Source organism: Alligator mississippiensis, chromosome 13 (assembly GCF_030867095.1).
Source record: "Alligator mississippiensis isolate rAllMis1 chromosome 13, rAllMis1, whole genome shotgun sequence".
Taxonomy (NCBI): Eukaryota; Metazoa; Chordata; order Crocodylia; family Alligatoridae; genus Alligator; species Alligator mississippiensis.
The window spans coordinates 40,310,421-40,331,776 of NC_081836.1; the positions used below are offsets into that span (position 1 = coordinate 40,310,421).

General features: G+C 42.6%; 2 long non-coding RNA genes across 4 annotated transcripts in view; one reads left to right on the forward strand and one right to left on the reverse strand.

Moving 5' to 3' along the window:
• Window positions 1-14,010, reverse strand: part of LOC102562688 (uncharacterized) — a 33,717-nt gene extending 19,707 nt beyond the window's left edge. For all 3 annotated transcript variants that reach the window (XR_002092591.2, XR_002092594.2, XR_002092592.2), the window contains exons 1-2: window positions 12,343-14,010; window positions 5,127-5,265 (exon numbers count right to left, since the gene is read on the reverse strand). This is a non-coding gene — a long non-coding RNA (uncharacterized LOC102562688). The remainder of the gene's footprint in view (window positions 1-5,126; window positions 5,266-12,342) is intronic.
• LOC132244590 (uncharacterized) lies at window positions 13,585-16,397 on the forward strand. Its single transcript, XR_009456160.1, has 2 exons — window positions 13,585-13,661; window positions 14,004-16,397. It is a non-coding gene; the product is annotated as an uncharacterized LOC132244590 (long non-coding RNA).
• Window positions 16,398-21,356: the final 4,959 nt, after the last annotated feature.

Below are 21,356 nucleotides of genomic sequence, written 5' to 3' on the forward strand. Positions count from 1 at the left end.
ACCCCAGCCTGGGGTCAGAGCTGGAACTGCAGCTGCTGCCTGCCTCCCTGCAGCCTATGCCCCTGCCATCTGTCCCCTCCATAGCCTCAGGCCTCCTGTCCTTCTTCCCCTGCATCTCCTGTCCCACCACCCCCTCCCCAACCATTTACCCTTACTCCAGTACCACTGGCTCTGTCCCTGTTCCAACCTAGGTTATGGAGCACATGCTTGCTCTGGTCCCAGCTCAACCCAATAGCAGTGGTGCTGGCATAGCAGCTCACCATGTGTCCAAGCTGCTATGCCACCAGAGCTGCTCCCAGGCCTCCCAAGCATGTGCTTCATGAATCAGGCTGGAGCAGGGACAAAGCCTGTGACACTGGAGCAAGTGGAAGGGGAGGGGCAGGTGGAACAGAGCCTGTGGTGGGGGTGGGGGGCACAAAATGAGGCAGGCATCAGGGATGACAAATGGTAGGGGTGGACAAGTGGTAGTGGGCAGGGTGTAGGAGGACAAGGGGCAGAGGTCAAACTACTTGACCCAAGTATCTGCCTGTCCTCCCACCACCTGCCTCTCCACTGCCCCCTCACGGCCTGCCCTCCCACTACCTGTCCCCAATTTCTCCCCACTGCCTTTCCCCCTACTGGCCCCTATACCTTCTCACCACCTGCCCCTCTGCCACTGCTTTTCCAACTGCAACAATGGTGGGAGAGACAAATTGAAGATAACTCTCCAATAATTAGATTCTATACATGGAAAATTATAACACATTTAAATATTTTTCCATGAATAGAATCTAATTATGGGGGGTCATCTTAATTTTAATTAATTCAGGGTCACCTTAGATTTGGGTAAATACAGTATTAGTCCTCCCTGTCCAATATCTTGATTTAAGAATACATATACTACTAATCATTCATAGCACTCTAATGGTCACGGCTGCTAAATTTGCACTTCCAATTTTACACATATGAAGTTGAGGATATATTGTGCTGCAATATCCAGGCAAAAAGAGATTTTATTTTATTTTATTTTATTTTATTTTAGGACTATAGCCCCTCTTTCTTCAAAGCACAATGAAAAAGTGAAGGCTTTTTGGCAAATCACCATCTGGCATGAAAGGTTTCATAGGGTGTAGACCTGGCTTGGGAACAGTCCTCAAAACCTTGGAGATCCACAGAATTCACATAGATGAATAGAGGAGCCACCCTGAAGGTATAACTGTGAAGAGGGTAAACCTTTTACTAGGAACCTATTGCAGGGTTTCTGCTGAATTTGTGTATCTCAAAATGAGGCACAGTTATACCTCTAGCAGCTGTGATAAACCTCATTTCCCAGATGCACAACTCCAATAGAAGTCCTTCTATAGCTACCTAGCAGAAAGTTGCAAGATGAGGTAGAAGTGGTACCACAAAGATGTCACTTTCCACAATTCTCCCCTGTCTCCAAAAGAGCTCAGAGTGCTGGTAAGTGCAGGTAAATTCTCTGAATTATAATGGGAAGGGGGGACACTTGAAAGGGAGGAAATAACTCTCATTGTTCTGTGTGATTAGCTGAAGTTCTATCGATTAAGTTCCCTTGCTTACATAAGCATAGAGCAGATAAACACTTGGATGTCATTCCAGGGTTAATAAGAAGATAAAAACTGCCATTTATTAGGTCAGACCACAGGTCCATCTTGCCCAGTATCCTGTGTCACACAGTGCCAGACAGTGGATGCTGAAAAGGAGAGTAAACAGGGATTGGCCAGGATTTTTTCTCTGTTCTTCTCCCACTTGCAGCCTCCAGCATTTAGGGACAGACATTTAAAAAGCCTAAACCTGAATTGATTCAATCTTTGCAGCTTAGTCTAACCTGGCTAGGCTGAACCTGTTTGAAACTGGACAGACATTCCTTCTGAACTGAGGAAATTCAGGCACATGCCTACAGTAGCTCAGGCTAGAAGCTGGGGGGAAGGGGGGGTGGGGGGCACTAGAGCAGCCCTCCCTTCCCTTCTGCAGGGAACTGGGCCGAGCTGAAGGGGTTATGGCGAGGCTCCGGAAGGACTCTCTCATTAGGGAGGTCTGCCTGTACGGTCCCAGGCTTTTTCCCGCTCATTGCCAGCCCCAGGCTAGCACTCTGAGGTAGGGAGGGTGTGCAGTGCATGCATCTGTTGATGATATGGAGCTTTTTAATCTCCTTTTGTGCTTTGTCATACTGTCTGCAGCAAACTGACAGGCTAGCAAGCCAGCTGAGGGCTGATAGTGATAATAGTCTTTATCACCTGATTAGCAAAACAATGACCTCTCTCCATTACTTCAAACTTCTTAAACAGTTTACTGGCTGACCTGTTGATTAGCTCCAAACAGCCCTAAGCAGTCTGTCTGCCTGTCCTAGTGAAATTAGAGAGAGACACACACACAGACACCTCTTGGCATTAGCTACCATACCACATGCCTAGCATCCATGGGGTTGGGGTCCCTTCTGTGGGAGATGGGAGAGAGGGAGGGGGGGATTTCCTGCTTGAGCAGCAAGGTGGGGGGGAGGGCAGGGGGAAGCCAGACAGACTCTACTGTGTCTGAGTCTCTGCTTGAGCCTTACACAGCATTAGCTAACATACCACATGCTGGCTATGGTCCGTGCTGTGGCAGAGAGGAGGAAGGAATCCCTGCTTAAGCAGCGAGTGGTAAGGGGGAGGGGGTCACAGGGAAGCCAGCAGACCCTGCTGTGCCTGCAAGTCCGCCAGAACTCTAGCCAGGGAGCAGAGGGGAGGGGCCAGCCCTGCTGTACAGCAGAGAGCCCCACCCAGCCCAGAGAGCATGGCAGGATGCTGGGGGACTCTGATTTAACTTAAACCAGCAAGGGGTCTGGGACAGACATAGCATAAAACAGTTTGACCCAAATGTGTTAAGTCTGATACTACATTCAACCAGGTTTATCTCAAACTGGTTGCAGCCATTTTAAAAATGGTTTATGTGCACTGAACATCTGCTCTGTTACAAGTTTAAACCAGTTTCTGATCACTTAAACCGGTTTATGTGTAATGTCTGTCCCTAGTCTTAATGTTTAGGAAGTTCTAATTCAGAAGCTATATCTCTAACTCTCATGGTCAATAGCTACTGATGCATCTTTCCTCAAAGCATTTGTCCAATCTTTTTTGAATCTGGCTAAACTAGCAGCTTCCACAACATCTTGTGGCAATGAGTTTCACACTTATAATTATATGCTGTGTGAAAAAGAACCTCCTTTTGTTAGTTTTAAACTACCTACTAGTTTTATTTTGTAACCCCTAATTCTTGTATTGTGAGAGAGTAAATAATAAATTCCTATTTACTTTTTCTTCACCATTTAGTATTTTCTAAATGCTTATCATGTCCCCCTAAAGCATCTCTTTTCTAAACTGAATAGGCCTAGCCCCTTTGTCTCTTCTTATATGAAAGCCCTGCCATGCCACTAATCATCCTTGTTGTTCATCTCTGTACCTTCTCTCCTTCCGAACCTACTGTGCAGTGCCAATGAGTTCTTCTATCTCCTTTCAGAGATGTGGGAACCAAAACTGGGCATAGTATTCCAGGTGTGGATGCATCATGGATTTACTAAGGGGCATGATAATACTTCATGTTTTATTTACAGTTCCTTTCTTAATAATTCCTAACATGTTGTTTGCCTTTTTGATGCATGCTGAGCACTGAGCTGATGTTTTTAGTGAACTGTCCCCAATGGCTCCCAGATTTCTTACCTGTGTGGTAACAGCTAATGCAGAGTACATTATAGTGTAGGTATAACTTGGGTTATTTTTTCCCATGTGCATCACTTTACACTTGTCTACACTGAATTTCATCTGCCATTTAGTTGTCCATTTGCTCAATAGTACAAGATCCTTCTGTAATTCCTTACAGTCCACCTTGCTCTTTACTACTTTGACTAATGTTGTGCCATGTGCATATCTGACCACCTTGTTATTCACCCCCTTTTCCAGATCATTTATGAATATGTTGAACAGCACCAGTCCCAACATGGATCCCTGGTGGACCCTGCTACTTACTTATTTCCATCCTAAAAACTGACTATTTATGCTCACTCTTTGTTTTCTATCTTTAAGAAAATTTCTAATCCATAAATGGGCCTTCCCTATAATCTCATGACTACCTAACTTTGTTAAGAGACTCTCCTTGTTAAAGGCTTTTTTGGAAGTCCATACATACATGTCAACTGGATCACCCTGATCCATCTGCTTACTGACACCCTCAGCAACCTCAAAGAACTCTAGTTGGTCAGTGAGGTATGATTTCCCTTTGGCAAAACGAAGTTGATTCCTCCCCCAGCAAGTCATGTTCATCCATGTGCTGAACAATATTTTTAATGATTGTTTCTACTAGTTTTCCAGGAACAGAAGTTAGATTTACTAGTCTGTAGTTCCTTTAGAGCCCTTTTAAAATATGGGAGTCAAGTTGGCAATCCTGCAGTCCTCTGGTAGCAAGGCTGTTTTTGTTGATAGGTTGCATACTACAGTTTGGAGTTCAGCAATTTCTGATCTGAGCTCCTTCAGGACCCTAGGGTGAATGCCATCAGGTCCTGGTGATTTGCTACTGTTTAGTTTATTAATTTCCTCCACAACCTCATCTACTAAAAATGCAATTTGGGTCAGCTCCACTGACTCATCCCTATAAAAGAGTGGATCTAGTGAGGGAATCTCCCTAGTATCTTCCACAGTGAATACAAATTCAAAAAACGCATTTAGTTTCTCAGCAATGGTCCTGTCATCCTTTGGCACCCCTTTGACACTGATTATCCAAAGGCCTAAGTGACTCCCTGACAGGTCTTTGGCTTTTAATGTACTTAAAGAATTTTTTAAGGGTTTACCCTTAAGTTGTTTATTAATTTTGAGATTATGTGAGGCCTGTGATTTTATCTGACCACAATTTTGGTGGGTTTAATAGAAGACTCATGCTATGTGGATCTGTTGTACACTGCTTCATATGCACTCTTACCAGCAACAGATTTTGAGTGGGATCAGATACAGCAAAGTAATTCAAGAGTAGGTGTACTAAATCACTGAGAAATCTCTGTGTAATGGGGTTAATGATCCTGGAGACATACACGGTAAGTTCTCAGGTTAAACACAAATGATATTAGTTTTACCAAACAAGTAAAGCTTGTTTTTAAAACTCACTCTTATGGTGAAATTTATTCCTTTTCCCAAGTACTGCACAGGTGCCAGCATGTTCCTTAGATTTATGACTTCTGACATTTGTTTATCAACAGGTGGTTGCACATCTTGCCATTTATATTTTAAGCAACAGTAAACACAACTAAAAATAAGATAAGATAAACAAACTCAGTGTTTTTAAAATGATTTTTGCAATAAAGCTGCACTTATAAGCTAGGTCTTCAAGTAGTTCACACCAGGCCCTGTAACACAGAAGAATACTGCAAGAGCAATAAGGATTTTTAGGGGCATTATGATAGTGTAATGGAAACACAACTGCCCCCAAAAGTCCCTCATTTTCCCTGCGGTAAAGAGCCATGCAGGAAGTGATGAATGCTGGAACATCAAGAGTGAAACTAAAAGGAAAAATATTAGAAGTTAAAACAAACACTTGTTCAAGACCAGTTCAGGCTTTTATACTGCGCTGTTAAGCCACTTTGCAGAACAGTATTATGGAAAGCTGTCAAATTTGCCAATTTTTTCTTCATATTCTGGATGCATTCAAAAGTTCTGCTTCTCAGTCAAGTACCACCTAGTACTAAGTAACATGGAGATGAAAACATGTCTTATGGAAAGTGAAGACAATCCAAGAATATTCTTGGCTATTATTTTTCTTACAAAAATGATACAAAAGAGAACAGTTTTGTTAACATCTGATCAGTTAGGCTAATATTTAACCACTGACTTTAAACAACTCATGATAGTGGAACAGAGTTTTTAAAGAATGCAGGAGCAAATAAATCCTGTAACAGCTTTTATCCAAAAAGATTGCAAAGTGGTTTTACAAATTACAGTGCATATTTATCTCCACAAATGAAAGACTACAGTACCGGAGCACAAATAATAGGAGAAATTCTAATTCTTAAATACCTTATCTACCTACATGTTAATAGAAGTCATTAGTAAATCAGATAACATTCTTAACCCTCAGTGCTACATATGAAACGGATGGATCAAATACAAAGGTAAAATGATAAAATAATCCTTTATTATGTATCAGTCATATTATTCCCTGGGTTATGTGTAGTAGTATATAAAGTATAATTATTTTGTAGAGTATGATGATTATCAAATCCTTCATTTATTACTCAACATAGGCCTATATCTGGTACTTTTGTTCTTTATTTCTGTTGAAAAACAAATTATGATACAGAATGTGAGGCCACTTCTGTTCTCAGATCAACTTATTGTGATCTCACAGTTCATGTGATCTCACATAAATATAATATTGATTCAACTCCACTGATTTCAGGGGTGTTATTGTTGAATTACACTATTGTAAATGTGTAACTCTAGTTATCAGACAACAGAAGATGACATAAGAATAATATGGTAAAGGTTTTGAACAGAGTTTAGTAATTAAAGAAAGAGGGATATTTTATAAAATTTGATAACAACAATCACTGCTCCATCATGTTATGTGCATTTTACAAGAAATGTAGCTAATGCTAACAATAACAAGTACAAAAAAATGTGTCACCAATAAAACTAACACCTGCAATATTTCTTTTTGCCTGTTTAACCCTTATAAGCCAACCCTGGAACATGCTAAAGAAACTCCCCACTTAAATCTGAGCTGTCAGAAATGATAGTTTTTCTTTTGTACATCTCCTGCCTTGCATACAAAATGGAAGTAAAAATATTACCTGCAAAACACAGATGTATAGCTCTTATTTTATACCAATACACTGAATGCATGCAAGGAATTCAGGTCTCCTGACCCAGTGAGATAGAAGCTTGAAGATGACTGACTTAACAGAGGCTTAATTGCATAAATATTACATTACACTGGCAAACTGTAACCTCTACTCTCCCCTTCTCTGCTGATAACCAAATTCAAATATTACACCAGCACTAAATAAAAGGCTGAAAATAGCTTTAATATAACTAATATTTATAATGTAAGTATTCAAATTATAAGGCAAACTTTTAGTACTGTTACAAGATTGCTAATGGTTCTTTTGATCTCACCAAGAAATAGATCTATTTCAAGCAGGAAAAAAAGAAGCAAAACTTTTTAAGACACTAGAGCTTGTCTCTGAGGGTGGTACCATTCTTTCTGAATCCTGTCTGATGAGCAAAATGGTCATCAGACTTAAAAGTATTTTTGTAATCTTTTTTTTAACCTGATTATACTGCGGGGACTCAGAAATCACCAGTAACCTTCTCAAACGCCACCGATTTCTAACATATAGTCGTATTTGGCAGGCTCACAAAACAGAAATCACCTAAATAATAGAAGATAGGTTTTTACTCCTGTTATCTGCCTCACTACATACTGCAGGAATGTCTGGAACCCCCCCCCCCCCCCCCAAATGCTGAACAACCCAAAGGCACACACACACACGTGGCTCGTCTACATAAACACTGTCCTTGCACTGAAACCTTAGTAAGCAGAAACTAGCCAGGCATTCTGGCAACGGACAAAAAAGGCTGATTCTTTGTGTCTGTTGTTGGCATGCTTGGCCTTTACCACAGTCCTTATTTGCTTTATTTGATTGAGAAAGGCATATGACACTGCACTGGACAAGAGGTTTGCATAATCATTAACTGACCTGTACTCTGCAAAGGACAAATGATGCCTTAAATAAGACTGGGAGCTTCATATCCCCAGGCTGCACAGGCTGAAATGGGCTTGTTTGTCTGCCCAATACAACTTCTTTTCTGCAGCTTATTCCGCTGTAAGGGCAAATTCCAGGTCCACACCAGTTTTTGTCAGTCCGCACCGGGTACTGTAAACTCTTCAACAAACTTTATGGACAACATCTCTGCTAGCAAGGAAGCAGATATGCCTGTTTAAAGGCACTGTGAAATGGTTTATCTTTGAAACAATGTGTTCTGCACACATTTCCATACATTCATAAACAGTTCCATATATTTGTTTGGATGTATGAGGTCCAAATTCTGCACAGGAGAGCAATGTCCATTTAATTCTGTGCAGGGGCGTAGTGCCCACTGACGTACATGAGTTTAATCACATGAATATGACAAGCAGATTTTGACCATTTCCTTGCCCTGGGATAAAACTGTGGATGCTTTCATAAAAACTTGAGCCTGAGTTTACAGCCCTTACTTGCTAACCTGCTAGCTACTCCAGCATAGTTTTTCAATCGAAGGATCACAGCCTCCTCCCCTTTCTCTATGACTACATTAGAGAGGATCCAGAAAACCTTTGTGTTGTAACGTGGGGTCATGGGATGTGAAAGGCTGAAGACCATTTCTTTAGAAGTTTGAAGGTGCAAAATACTTCTCAGGTTCAGGCCTTATGATAGAAAAAAAGTCATACCATTGCTTTGTGGTGGGGATCCTGGGCCTGAATCTTTTTCCACTGATTTCTATATGAATTCATCCACTGACTTCAACAGCATCTAGTTGGGCCCTTTGCTAGACCTTTCAGTTTCTCTTGCTCTTAAGTTTCCTTGGAAAGTGCTCAAACCTGACATTAAAAAAATCGATGGTAGTTTTTAACTGTATTAAAAAAGTATAGAAGGTAGGTCTTTCAAAATTATAAATGAAAAAATAATAATCAAAATAGCTTTGATTTTAAAAAAAAGTTTGACTGAAAATAATTATTTTCTTCAATAAGTGTATTTTCTCATTTTAAACAGGAAAATAAATAAACTGTCTCTGATCTTTAATTAATACAAGTATTGTATACCGAATACATTCTAAGATATTTAAATTTAAGGCTGACCTCTCATATTTTAATTATGGCTTGCAGGAAAAAAGGCATCTAGATATTAGGAATGACCCTACCCATGTAATTTTTACTACAAGCATTTATCAGGAATCCATCACTATACCATCTGGTCATCATTGGTCTGGAATACAAATTTAATATTAATATAGAGTTTGGGGGAACATATTTAAGGGCGACATCTGAGTTTAGCATTGGTTTAATATACTTAAAGAAAAAAATACATAAATAAGAGGTTTAATTAGGAAAACCTGCGGGACTAAATTAATAGTGTTCATATATGCTTATTTAAAAAATAAACATATTAAATGGTCTGATTTAACCTAATGCTACTAGAAGGATTACACATATATTATGTGTATTGTTAATGAGGAACTAAATAAAATCCAATTTGAAAAATGTTATCTCAAGAATAGATGCTTAACCAAATGTGATGCATAAGAATGGACATATTACATAATTTAGTATTAAAAGCTATATATTTGACGTTTCAGAGCATTCAAATGTTGGGTTTCATTTTCTAAGGAGAAATTACTGCTAACTTTTAGCAGAAAAGGGTTGGTGTTTGGAGTAGCCCTGTCCTGTTTTCCACTTTATAAGAGCAAGATCCTTCACTAGATCAGCACTCACAGCACCCACAACACTCTACTCCTTGGTTTTCAAAATATTACTCAAGGAACAATGGGAATAAAGTTACTGTATTTGTTTGCATAAAAGCTGTACTTCCCCTCCCTCCCCCCCAATTTTATCACCATAAACTAGGGTGTGGTCATTATATGCACCCTAGAACAAGACGGAAAGAATATCAGCAGTAAACAGAAGTTATAATACAGGGTGCGTCCAGACGAGTGCAGACATTTGTTTCCCCGGCGACAAGTAGCAGTGACACACCTTGTGCCGCTGCTACTTGTCCCCAAGAAACGCCTGGGGCACGCACACTCTGGCACGTGGCAGGTTACCCCAGGTGGGGTAGGGGAGGCTGGGGCCAGTAACCATGATGGTCCCAACAGCCTTACCTGGGGACATTGCAGCCTCAGAGCTGCAACTGTGGCAGGAAGCCTGGCCAGTAGCTGGATTATGGCTTCAGCCAATCAGGCTCTGGCTTTGGGTAGTATGCAATGCCGCCATGTGTGCCGCCCTGCTTTTTTTCGGTGTGGGCTTTTTTGACCCCGACATATCCTGGGGTCAAAAAAGCTCCCTGCACTGCAAGGTAGTAGTGCAAGAAACACCTGTATATGTGGTGTGCAGAGCCACAGACAAGTCTGCAGTGCTACATACCACATGTCCACGCTTGTCTGGATGCAGCCACGGTGTTCAAATATCCATTCTTACTTCTCCATCTTTCTTGATCTTACAGACAAGACTGAATATGAAGCAGAACTAATACACCATGTGGAGTACATTTCCTAAGCGGGTATGTTGCATTCCTCAACAAATTGTGGCTTCTCGGAGAAATGTAATTCGAATCAGTGTCTTTAAAATTTGAGTCCAGCAGTTATGGAGGTAGGTTATTTTACAAACTTATAAGATAATGTTCAGGCATGTGGGCATTACACAAATATGAATATTACATGAATAAATATAGTAAATCCATTTCTATGGAGATAGATAGATATATAATTTCCTTGGTACAAGAAAAATTGAAGTTTTTCCATAAATTCTACCATTGAACAATAAAAGTGTTCATATTAATTAGAAGTTAACATACTTCTAGAGCAGTAGCATAATAATTTAAAACGTTGCCATATATTTCTTTCAACATACTTTGGGTCTTAAGCACATTGATTCATTTACTGTGTGTGGAGCACAAATGTCTTTCTATCTTACATATGCATACATAAAGACCATATAGATATAAAACTTCTTTGGAATAGCTATTGTGAATTCTTCATTTTGTAAAATAATCTGTTTGATTATCATTATCGTATATTTGATTACCATATCAGCAACTACCTTAACAGTATATCACTGTGCAACGTTTGCTAATTTTCCAGATCTTTTTAAAGGATTCAAAGTGGTACAAGAATATAATATATTAATATGAGTAGAGCAGTTAAAATAAATAATACAAAAAATCTGCCAATGCATGAAAATACGAGTCTCTCATTTACAATATGGGAAAGATCCACAGCTGGGGTGGCTATGACAATTGCATATAGCTATGATAACTTTTATCAACCAAAGATCTTCACCAAACATACTTTCTGGATGTATACAGTGAACACACATAGCAAATATTTAATCTCACAAAGAAGTTGTAACTTGTTTCTTTACATTCTGTGTACTATAGAGTCATGGCTACAAAATGGGTTGGAATTTTCTACCAGCAAATCTTAAAAGTTTATCAAAAACTCAGTTGGAAAATGGAAATATATGCTTACTTAGTGAAACTGTTTAGTAAAAACTACTCTGAGACTATGAGTCCCAACCATTTATTAATAGAATGGATTTGTGCACTCTTATTAAGTGCAAATTTATAGTACATTTGTCCTGAGAACATATTTTACAAATAATGTGAATACAGTAGCCAACATGGCCAAGAGAAAGAATTATTTAAAAAATATATTTGGCTGAATCATGATAGTTAGTGTAGAGAAATACATATAAAATGGCAGCATTTTGTGACTAAGAATATATATAAATGGAAATCCTATAAAGGCTATAGGATTTTTTTAAAGTTTTTAACTTGTTTCTCTTAATTATCTAGGCACTAGTTTGCTTTTCTCAAAAATTCACTTTTGGTAAATTGATATTCTTTGGCTCGTGTTCCATAACTGAATGACAGCTGAAAACTTTTTTCATAGGATTTTTACTGTTTATAAAAAAAATAATAATCTTTTATAAATTGCATCAACAATTACAAACTTATCTTCTAATTCCCAAGGAGTGGTAGCATCTTCTACCCATTTATCATGTTGAGGACATTATCAAATTACAATATTGTTATTTATTTAAAATGTGCCATAATCTTGTCCTGAGTGCAGCAGTAGCATAACACTAATTCACTATCCACTGTATGAGCCATAATCTACACGTTTCTTTTGCAGAACAAAGTGACCACCAAAAGCGGGACTTTGTGGGCCAGTTGGATAAAACATAAGCTCATCTTGCCCCCAAAACCCCGACTCTGGAACCACAACTTTCAGAGGGTTAATTGCTAAATATCTTAACAAGATATGCCCAATCAGCTAAAAGAATATCTGCTGTAAACAGCTAACTTTTCTGACAGCTACAAAAGATAGCATAGCCAAATCTCAATGCACATTTTCTTCTCTTACTGCAAAAAAGAAATTGCTACCAGATCTTACTGTTTTTTATTTATGCCTCATGAGTTCTGTACTATACAGACAAGAAACATTTTCTAAAGCAACTTTATATATAAACAGGTCAGAATTCACCCAGTAAAGTATTAGATCAGGCCAAACTGTATCTGTTTGATAAGATTTTTTTCTTGAATTTAGAAATGAAATTTCTTGCATTTACCTGTTTCACTTCATTTCAAGCAAAGATTGAAACATTTTGGGTAACAGTCTCCATTTCTGTCCAAATTTGGTGGAAATTTCATTTTCGCTGTAACAATCAGGACTTCTACTCAACAGTAGTTATATTTTGAAGGGATGTCATACGTATTTCTGTAATGCTGCTCTCGACACTAAATATATATTTTAGAGATGAGAGAGAAAGACAGATATCTCATTCAAAGGAACTTGAAATTTGCCGTTTCCTTTTCCTACAAAAATTCTAATAAATAACTGGAGTTATTCAGAAACATAGTCCACGTTTAGACAGCTGAACGAGCTTGGTATGAGCATTATTTTTTTAAAAAAAACTGCACTTGAAAACTAAAAATAAAGTAAATGTTAGGTTTACTTTGTATTAAAAGATTCACATGGACTCTATGGCCTGTGGAAGCTGGGAATTGTATTTATTTATGTATTTAGTTATGGTAACTTAAAAAATGGCTGGGTTGCTGTTTTCCCCTGATCGGAGCAGCGACACATGTCTGCAGGTCAGAAGTTCGGCGTTTTCCTTCCTCGCCTTTCCCGTGCAAGTTCTTGGTAGCTCCTTCCAGCCAACATTTCCCGAAGTGCAAACTGGGGGCGTGCTGCTGCGAAGCACTGAGCACCTGTGGCTGCGGGGGGCTGCGGGGCTCAGCACCAGGCCTGTCTTGCTTGAGTGACCAACCATGGATCCGGCCTCCTGCCCCCCGGGCACTCGCAGACACTTGCAGTGTCGGGTCCGGCTGCCTCGGGGCCGCCCACAACACGAACTTGGCGGACTCCCGGCACCGGAGCGAGAGGTCCGCGCACGGCGCCCGCGTCCACCTGGCTGCCGGCACATGTCAGCGCACCAAACAGGGCGGCGACCCGGCCGCGGCGTGTGCGCGGAGGGGACGGCGGGCGCGACGCGGCCGTGTCACCGGACCAGACAGTTGCTCATGGCACTCCCGCCCGCGCGCGGGAGCAGAGCGAGAGCGAGAGCCCCGCACGACCCGACCCGACCCAACCCGACCCGACCCGACCGCCTTTTGTGCTCCCGGAGCTGCCCAGCCGCGGGGCAGAGCGACATCTTTATTTATCCCCGGGCATCTCCTGCGTCTGGCTGCGTGTGCGCAGGGGAGGCTGCCGGAGCCGCCGTGGTTTTTTCCAGCGAAACGCGTGCGATGGAGGAAGGACAAGGGACTGATGCGGGCGGGCAGCGAGGCATCCTCCTCGGGCAGGGGCAGGGGCAGGAGACTGCAGCGGAGCTGCCGCCGCTGCAGCATCAGACACTGTCTAGCGCGCGGTCCCGGGAGAGCCCAGGTGCCTGCTCTGTCTGCCGCGACCCCCTCCCGCACACCGCTCGCCTGGCTTTGTTGGCAGCGGGAGCCGCGGCAGAGGGACCCGCAAAGCCTCCCCCCAGCAGCCCGCGGACTCCCGCCCAGCCCAGCCCCGCACCCGGCTCCGCCGAGGCCCCTCGTCCCCCTTCCCGGCCCCGCACCCCCCGCACCTGCTGAGCACCCGGCGCAGACAGGGACGTGCGTGAGGACACGCGTCTCGCCGAGCCTGGGAATCAGCACCCGGGGGGGAGGGGGGGAGGCACAAAATTACCGGGGGGGGGGGAGTTAAAAGAAAATACAACTCACCACTTGTCACATCTTTCAGGTGTCCAAAAAAACCCAAGACCCCACAAAAAAGCAAGCGAGGACTAGGCTCCCAAGGAGAAGGTGCAGCCCGCCTGTCATTTTTCTGCTTGAAAGGAGACAACCCCTCAATCCTCCGGCCCTCTTTGCAAAATCCTGACTCATTATAGAAAAAAGATCACACTGCCAGGCGCCCAGAAACATTTCTTCATCATGGTCACGCCACAAGCTAAACAAGAGGCCACATCAAGGGGGGGGGCAGGGGGAGAAGGAGAGAGAGAGAGAGAAAAAAATCCATAAAGATTAAAAGCAAAAACAAAAAAACAAAACAAAAAAAAAAACAAAACAAAAAAATCCTCTTCCGTTGAAACAGAAAAAGAAAAGTGCCGGAGTCAAATCAGCAGCCCGGAGACAACTACAGAAGATCCACGCATTGTTGCCACAGACACCTCTCCCCTCTCCATGCTCATTTCTGCAACATTGTTACAAAGAGGCAGCGCTGCCTGGAGTTGGGGATCGCCGGCACCCGGCTTCGCAACTCCGCCGGGCTCCTCGGCAGGGAGCCCTGGGGGCGCGGGTCCTTGCACAGGACGGGGGCTGAGCCCAGGAGCCTCTCAAAAGGCTTTTTTTTTCCTAGAAACTACCTCCAAATATAGTAACAGGGAAGGGGCATTCCTAGAAATTCAGGAGACGTCAGAAAGGGAAGACTTGTGAAATTCAGCCTCACTTCCTGCAGAGGGCTCCTAGCATAGAAAAAAAAATCAAGTGAGCAATAAAGTGCTTTTCATGCCTCTCTGATCAGATAATAGTTAAAAAAAGAAGAATGGCAAAGCACTTAACTCACATTGCTCAGATAAGATCTAGGAGTGTCATATGGAGGAAAGCTAATCAGTAACCCCCTTTCTTCATTTTCTACTAATGTTTATAGATGTCTGCCTCCTGTGTTTACTTTTTTTCCCTGTCTGTGTCCTCACAGCAGACACATGCACAAAGCAAATACAAGGAATACACAAATTACACACACACACACACACACACACACACACACACACACACACACACACACACACACACACACACACGGCAATAATAATGCTTGCTTACATCACAGGGGTATTCTAAGCTTAGCAAATGTTTACGCAATATTTTCTACATGATCTGTGGATGCCATCTTGCAGACTTCAGTTGCATTAATGCATCTTGCAAACTTTAGTCACATTTAAACTGCTGATAAACGTATGCAAAATTGTTACTGCAATTGTTATTGCTCAGGTGAATAGGAATGTGCATGATCAGCCTCTGTTTAGGGCCTCAGTCCTGTGAAAGGCTGTCACTGTCACTTGCCAAAGATTAACAGAAGTTGAAGGTGCTTAGCAACTCACAAAATAGGTCATAAATGCCCTATATAAAGCAATTTGAACAACACTCCTGTGACATAGAATCAACTATTACTGTTTTTTCCTCATAAATCTTTATGTTTACCTTGTATATGCTTTACATCTATCTGATGTTCCAACCCAGTCCTTCAGCATTTCTGAACTCGTGAATAGTCCCAATGAAGCACTAAAAATACTTTATTTAACTCATAGAAATGTAGAAATGTTGCATGACTTAATGTTTGTAAAGGGTTCTAAGATTCCCAGAAGGAACTATAGATGTGAAAGTGCTATTATTTATTGATAGCAATGGATTCCTAATTTAGAAAAACTATCCAGCAAAAAGCAATGACTACTGTAGAAACCATCATGAATAGCTTTTGGCAAAAGGGTTTAAACATGTTTAACTTTTGTTGGTTAATTGGATTTTCATAATTAACCCCCTATTGAGTAGGTGAAATTCTTGCTTTTGTTCTTCACATTTTCAATACAATTTTTAAAAACCTTCCTGTCGCCACGTCCCCAGCATCAAGTACAACGAAGATGCTGGTGTTTGGCTCTATGCTCTCACTTTGTTTTTAGTAGTTTATAAAATATTGCTATTAATCACTGAAGTATTGAAAGATGCATAGTAGTATGCACAAAGTCTCTCTGACGTTTCCTTTAAAGTGTCCTCTAACATTTACCTGTTACCTCTTTACTGAAAAAGCAATGGCATAAAGATACAGAGCTAACTGTTGAACATTTATACATTTTCATTAGTAATTATACCTGTTTAGAAGTGGATTAAAAGAACACTTTCTAAATAATCTTTTTGGAATTTAAAACAACGCTTTAGATAATTACAAAAGGTATTTCTGAGATGGCAGTTTGTTGCAACATAGTTTTGCCACTCAAATTAATACCCTCCATATGAGGATGACAAGCTGAAGTTCAGAATCTTTTGATCATTATAAAATGTATTTGCTGTCCTCTGTTGGTCATATTGGTTGTCACATGTAAAATTAAATTAGCTAGGAAATAAAGCTCAGTCCTATAAACCTATGGTTCTCCACCTTTTTTGTACCAGGACCCATTTGTAAACATCGATGGCCAGTCCCAACAGTGCCCCTCACTCCCAACTCCCCTCCCCCAGGCTCAAGCCCCACAGTGTGTGAGGCAGAGGGGTGGGTGTATGGGACAAGGGGGTGGATGTGTGGGCCATGGGGGGCCCCAAGCAGCCCCTTGCAGGCTGAATCTCTGACAGCCTGCAAGGGAAAAGCTGTGGTTTCACATGTTTTTCTCCTTTAAAAGGAAATCCATTTTTAAAGTTTGTTCGTGACCCTTTCATATATTCTTGAGACCCACGTTTGGGTCATGACCCATGGGTTGAGAAACACAGCTATAAAGGGCTGGAATGAGCTAACGCTCTTTCCTCTTTCACCATTGTGACTAGGCAGTGCATGGAGTTTCAAAGCCTAGTCTAATACTAAAAGATGCCATAATGTTAGCTGCAGGATAAGTTAAAACAGGGAGACAGTATTAACGTCATGACTTTCACGTGATGAATTTTGTATATATTACTCCCACTGATGTTACTTCTCCCATTTCTTTATTTCCCCACCCCATTGTTATTAGCTGTGGTGAAAAGTCCAAAAGAAGCCAGGAAGTGCTCCAGGACATTCCTCTGCTGTAAGGGCTCTGATGTAGGTGGAGTCCCTAGCAGGTGCATAGCTGATTTCCCCCACTGGAGCCCCTGGCACAGGAGGTGTCCTCAAAGCACATCGGAGTCAGCAGGGTATATGGCTTGAACATTCCTATGACATTCCAGTTTCCAGCTGCCAGAATAGTATGTAGGGGTCACTGCACCAAAGGCACAATTTAGTATAGAAATAACTGCTGTTTCATTATTAGTTGATTTGTTCTCCAATCTGTATCTCAGAAGTTAAAGTTTACCTGTACAATTCCTAGAATCTTTTCTCTCCCTAATAATAAGAGAGATCCTAAAACCACAAGTGATCTGCGCAACTATAGACCTGATAATCTGACCTCAATAGCATACTAAAGCTTTGACAGGAAGAATAATTAAAGAAATGGAAAATAGAAAAGTGCAACGTTGTTTTACTAAAGGTAGATTGTGCCAGATGATCCCGATGTCTTTGTCTGACAACTAATTATTTTGACAAATGAAATGCAATAAATCTAATCCACTTGAATTTAGGAGTTGCACTGGATACAGTACCACATGGGAAATGATTAATTAAACTAGAGAACATGTGTATTAATACAAGATTTTTAAAGTGGTAAGGAATTGGCTGAAGGGGAGACAACAATGGATTTTGCTGAAAGGGGAATCACTGGGCTAGAGATAAGTTACTTGTGAAGGTCCTCAAAGATTTATATTAGAATTACTCTTATTTAATATTTTAATTAATGTGGTTGATCCAAAAAGTAGAAGTGTACAAATGAAATCTGCGGATGACACAAACTAGGAAGGCATTGTCAATACAAACGAGACTCAGTATATCACACAGGAAGAACTGGATGACATAGCAGACTTGAATAATAGAAATCAGCTAAAATTAAATAGCACAAAATGGAAATTGACATGCTTAGAAAGTAATAATAATTTGTACTATACCTTTTGGGCTTATTAATTGGAAATTACCAAAAAAAATATATAGGTATATTAGTCATAGGATGGCTATGAGGAGCCATTGTGATACAGCCACTGAATAGGGCAAAGCAATCCTAGAGCACATCCAGACGAGTGCACATATGTGGTTTGGGGCACCACCAACCTCATGCTACACATGTGCAAACATTCACTGCACTGCTAATTTGCACTGCGGCACCAAAGTTTGATACTGAGAGATTCCAGTACCAAAAAAAGCTGAAGCAAAAAAAAAAAAGAAAAAAGAAAAGCATCATGGTGCATGCTTCAGAAGTATGCACTGGCAAGCACGGAGACTCGGTCTCCAGGAAGATGCTTTGGCTGCTGGCCAGAGCATCTCCCTCTAGTTGTCCCTTAGCTCCTCCAGCATGCCTTAGTAGGGCATTTTGCCCCGTACCAAACCCCATGTGTAGAGGCTTGTGCAGTGGCAACAAGCAGCAGCACCAATTTGTGCTGCTGCTATTTTTACTGTAGCAAACACACACCCCTGCAAATGTATGCTTGTTTGGGTGTGCCCCTTGGGCAGAGGCGGGCAATTATTTTGGGTGGAGGGCCGCTTACTGAGTTTTGGCAAGCCGTTGAGGGCTGCATGACAGACACCCAGGGGCAGATAAATATTAATTTTCTAAATTTTTTAGGGGCCCCGCGGGCCGGATAGAATGGCCTGGCGGGCCACATCCGGCCTGCGGGCTGCATTTTGCCCACCCCTGCCCTAGGGTGTATCAGTAGAGGTATGTATAGTCCTCACCATGGACAGCCACCTTGATGGGGTGGAGAGCTTGCTTGTACCAGTGACCCTAAAAGCAACACCGTCAGGAGTCTTGTACTCCTGGTAGGGTCACCCATGGTGGTATGGTCAAAGTTGAGGTATCAGATGAAAAGCAGTCCAGTATGACACAAAAACCTCAATGGTGGAGCAGGGCAGATGCAGAAGGCATACTTCTCGATGGCTGCGAAAGCAGATGAAAGTTGCAGTGGAAGAGTAACCCCTGTTGTCTTGGATCTTCTTGCCACTGGACACAAGTTTCTCCTCTGCCAAGACCTGTGCAGTTGCCGACATGCAACAGCCTCCTTATGTAAAATGTAAAACTCCTTCATGACCAGATGACTGCCTCTATCCTATGCAGTGGCTCGGCTATGGAACCCTTTGCCATTCAAAATGGCATCAAGCAGGGCTGCATGACTGCACCAATTCTGTTTTCCATCTTTTCTGCGATCATCAAGATGCTTATCCCTGACTGCCACATGGCATCGGCATCAAGTACAGGATAGATGGGAAATTTTTCAGTCTTTCCTGCCTCTGTGCCAAAAGCAAAGTTACATCAGCCTTGATTTTGGAAAGCTCTTCTCTATGGCTGTGAAGCTTGGGTGACCTACAGACACCACCTGAAAAACTTGGAAAGCCTTCACCAGCACTACCTCTGGAAGATCCTTGGCATAAAGTGGGAGGATCGTTGCACAAATGCCAGTGTCCACACCAATGCCAAGACCACCAGCATGGAAGCATTGATTATTCAACATCAGCTGTGGTGGACAGGGCATTGTGTGTGCAGGCCTAATGTATATTTACCAAAACAACTGTTATACTCCTAACTCAGCCAAAGACAAAGGACACCAGGGGAGCGGGGGAGAACAGAAAAATGACAGAAATGGAAGGAAAGGAAAGAAGACCGAGAAAGCTGTGTTTTCACCCTATCTTTAACCACCACTTGTGGCATTTGCCAGAGAATCTGTGGCTCTAGGATCGGCCTTCTAAGCCATCAACAGACTCATCTACAACCCTCGACCCATGGGAGTGATCATCTTCAACCGTGAGGGATTGCTGTCGCTGTTGGATTTATAGTAGAGATAAGGAAATAGTCACAAAATTGTACAAGACACTGGTGAGCCCTCTTCTAGAATACTATGTTCAATGTTGGCCATCCATATTTTTAAAAAGGTTAATTCAAAGTGGAAAAGGAAAAGAGCTAAGATGATAATGGGAATAGAGATCGTGTCTCATGAGAAGATTTTAGCTTTCAGCCTTGTAAAACAAAGATTGAAAAGAAAGTTTCTAACTATCAGAATAATAAACTTCTGGGCCAGTCTTCCAACATGAGTTATAGGTGCTTAAACATAACTACTCTGAGGGTGAAGCTAGAAGCTTATGAACAAGATTACATGATAACATTCACGACGCGTAGGGGGTGCACCCTGAGATTGGTGGTGCACTCCCTGCAAAAAATGCCACTGATGCTGCCGGCAGTGACTGTGGGCAATCGCCGCTTACAGCACCCCTCACCGCTGCCACCGCCAGCAGAGTCTACGGGTGGTCCCTGATCACTGCTGGCTGCCACCCCCACCATTGGTGGTGTCTGCGGGTGGTCGCCGACCACTGGTCAGCTCTTGCCACCCCCCACTGCCAACAGCATTGGCCACCTGCAGGAGCTCACCGCTTGCCGCCACCACGCCCCCGCTGCCGCCAGCACTGCCACCGCCTGCAGGAGCTCACCGTGCCCTGCCCCCAGCCTCTGGGGGCACGCAGTGTTCATACATGATATGGTTGCCTGTGAAGACAGGGGAGGGATTTGTTAACTCAGGATAAGCCTTCTAGTCCTGTGTCTTACCTGTGTATTCAGCTTTCTGTAAACTCAACACACCAATGGAGAACAGGGACATTGCTGATACGCATTTGGGGCTGGGCTGATGCAGCAGAGCTTCACCGCCAGGGCTGTCAGCAGGTATGGAAGAGGGAGGAGGAAGCCACACATGCAGCCCTTCCCCATCCAGCCTCCTTGAACAGGATTTCTGGAATGCAGCATGTGTTGGAGTCCTTGGAGCCAGCAGAGGCACCTGCTTTCAGCGCAGGTCCACCTGCTTTGCTCCTGTCAGGAGCCAGGAGGCTGGTGGCTGCTTCCCCTGTGAGCACGTCACTCCTTTAGGACTAGGTGATATTCTTGCAGCCTAGGCAGTCCCAAAGGAGTGAGGTCCAGGAACAGGACAGGCGGGTGGGGCTGGGATCAGCTCTCTGCACATCCCTGCTTGCAAAACCATTGCCCATTGCAGGGACATATGGGGAGTGGACCACATCTCTGCCCCAGGCTCTGGCCCTGTGCTGTCACCACCCTGCAATCCGCAGCCCTTGCTCACCTGTCCCTTTCCTGGATGCCCCTCCCCACCCATCCTTGACCACACTATCCACCCAGCCAAGTGTGCTCTGCCCATGGAGGTCCGGGCCAGTCTTCATGGAGACTTCATCCAGTGCCCTCAGCAGTGGATGTGGAGCAGATGGGCTGGGGTGCCAGGGCAGCCGGGCTGAGTCTGGCAGTGACAGTGGCATTGGTGCTGCATAGGGAGTGCACATGGG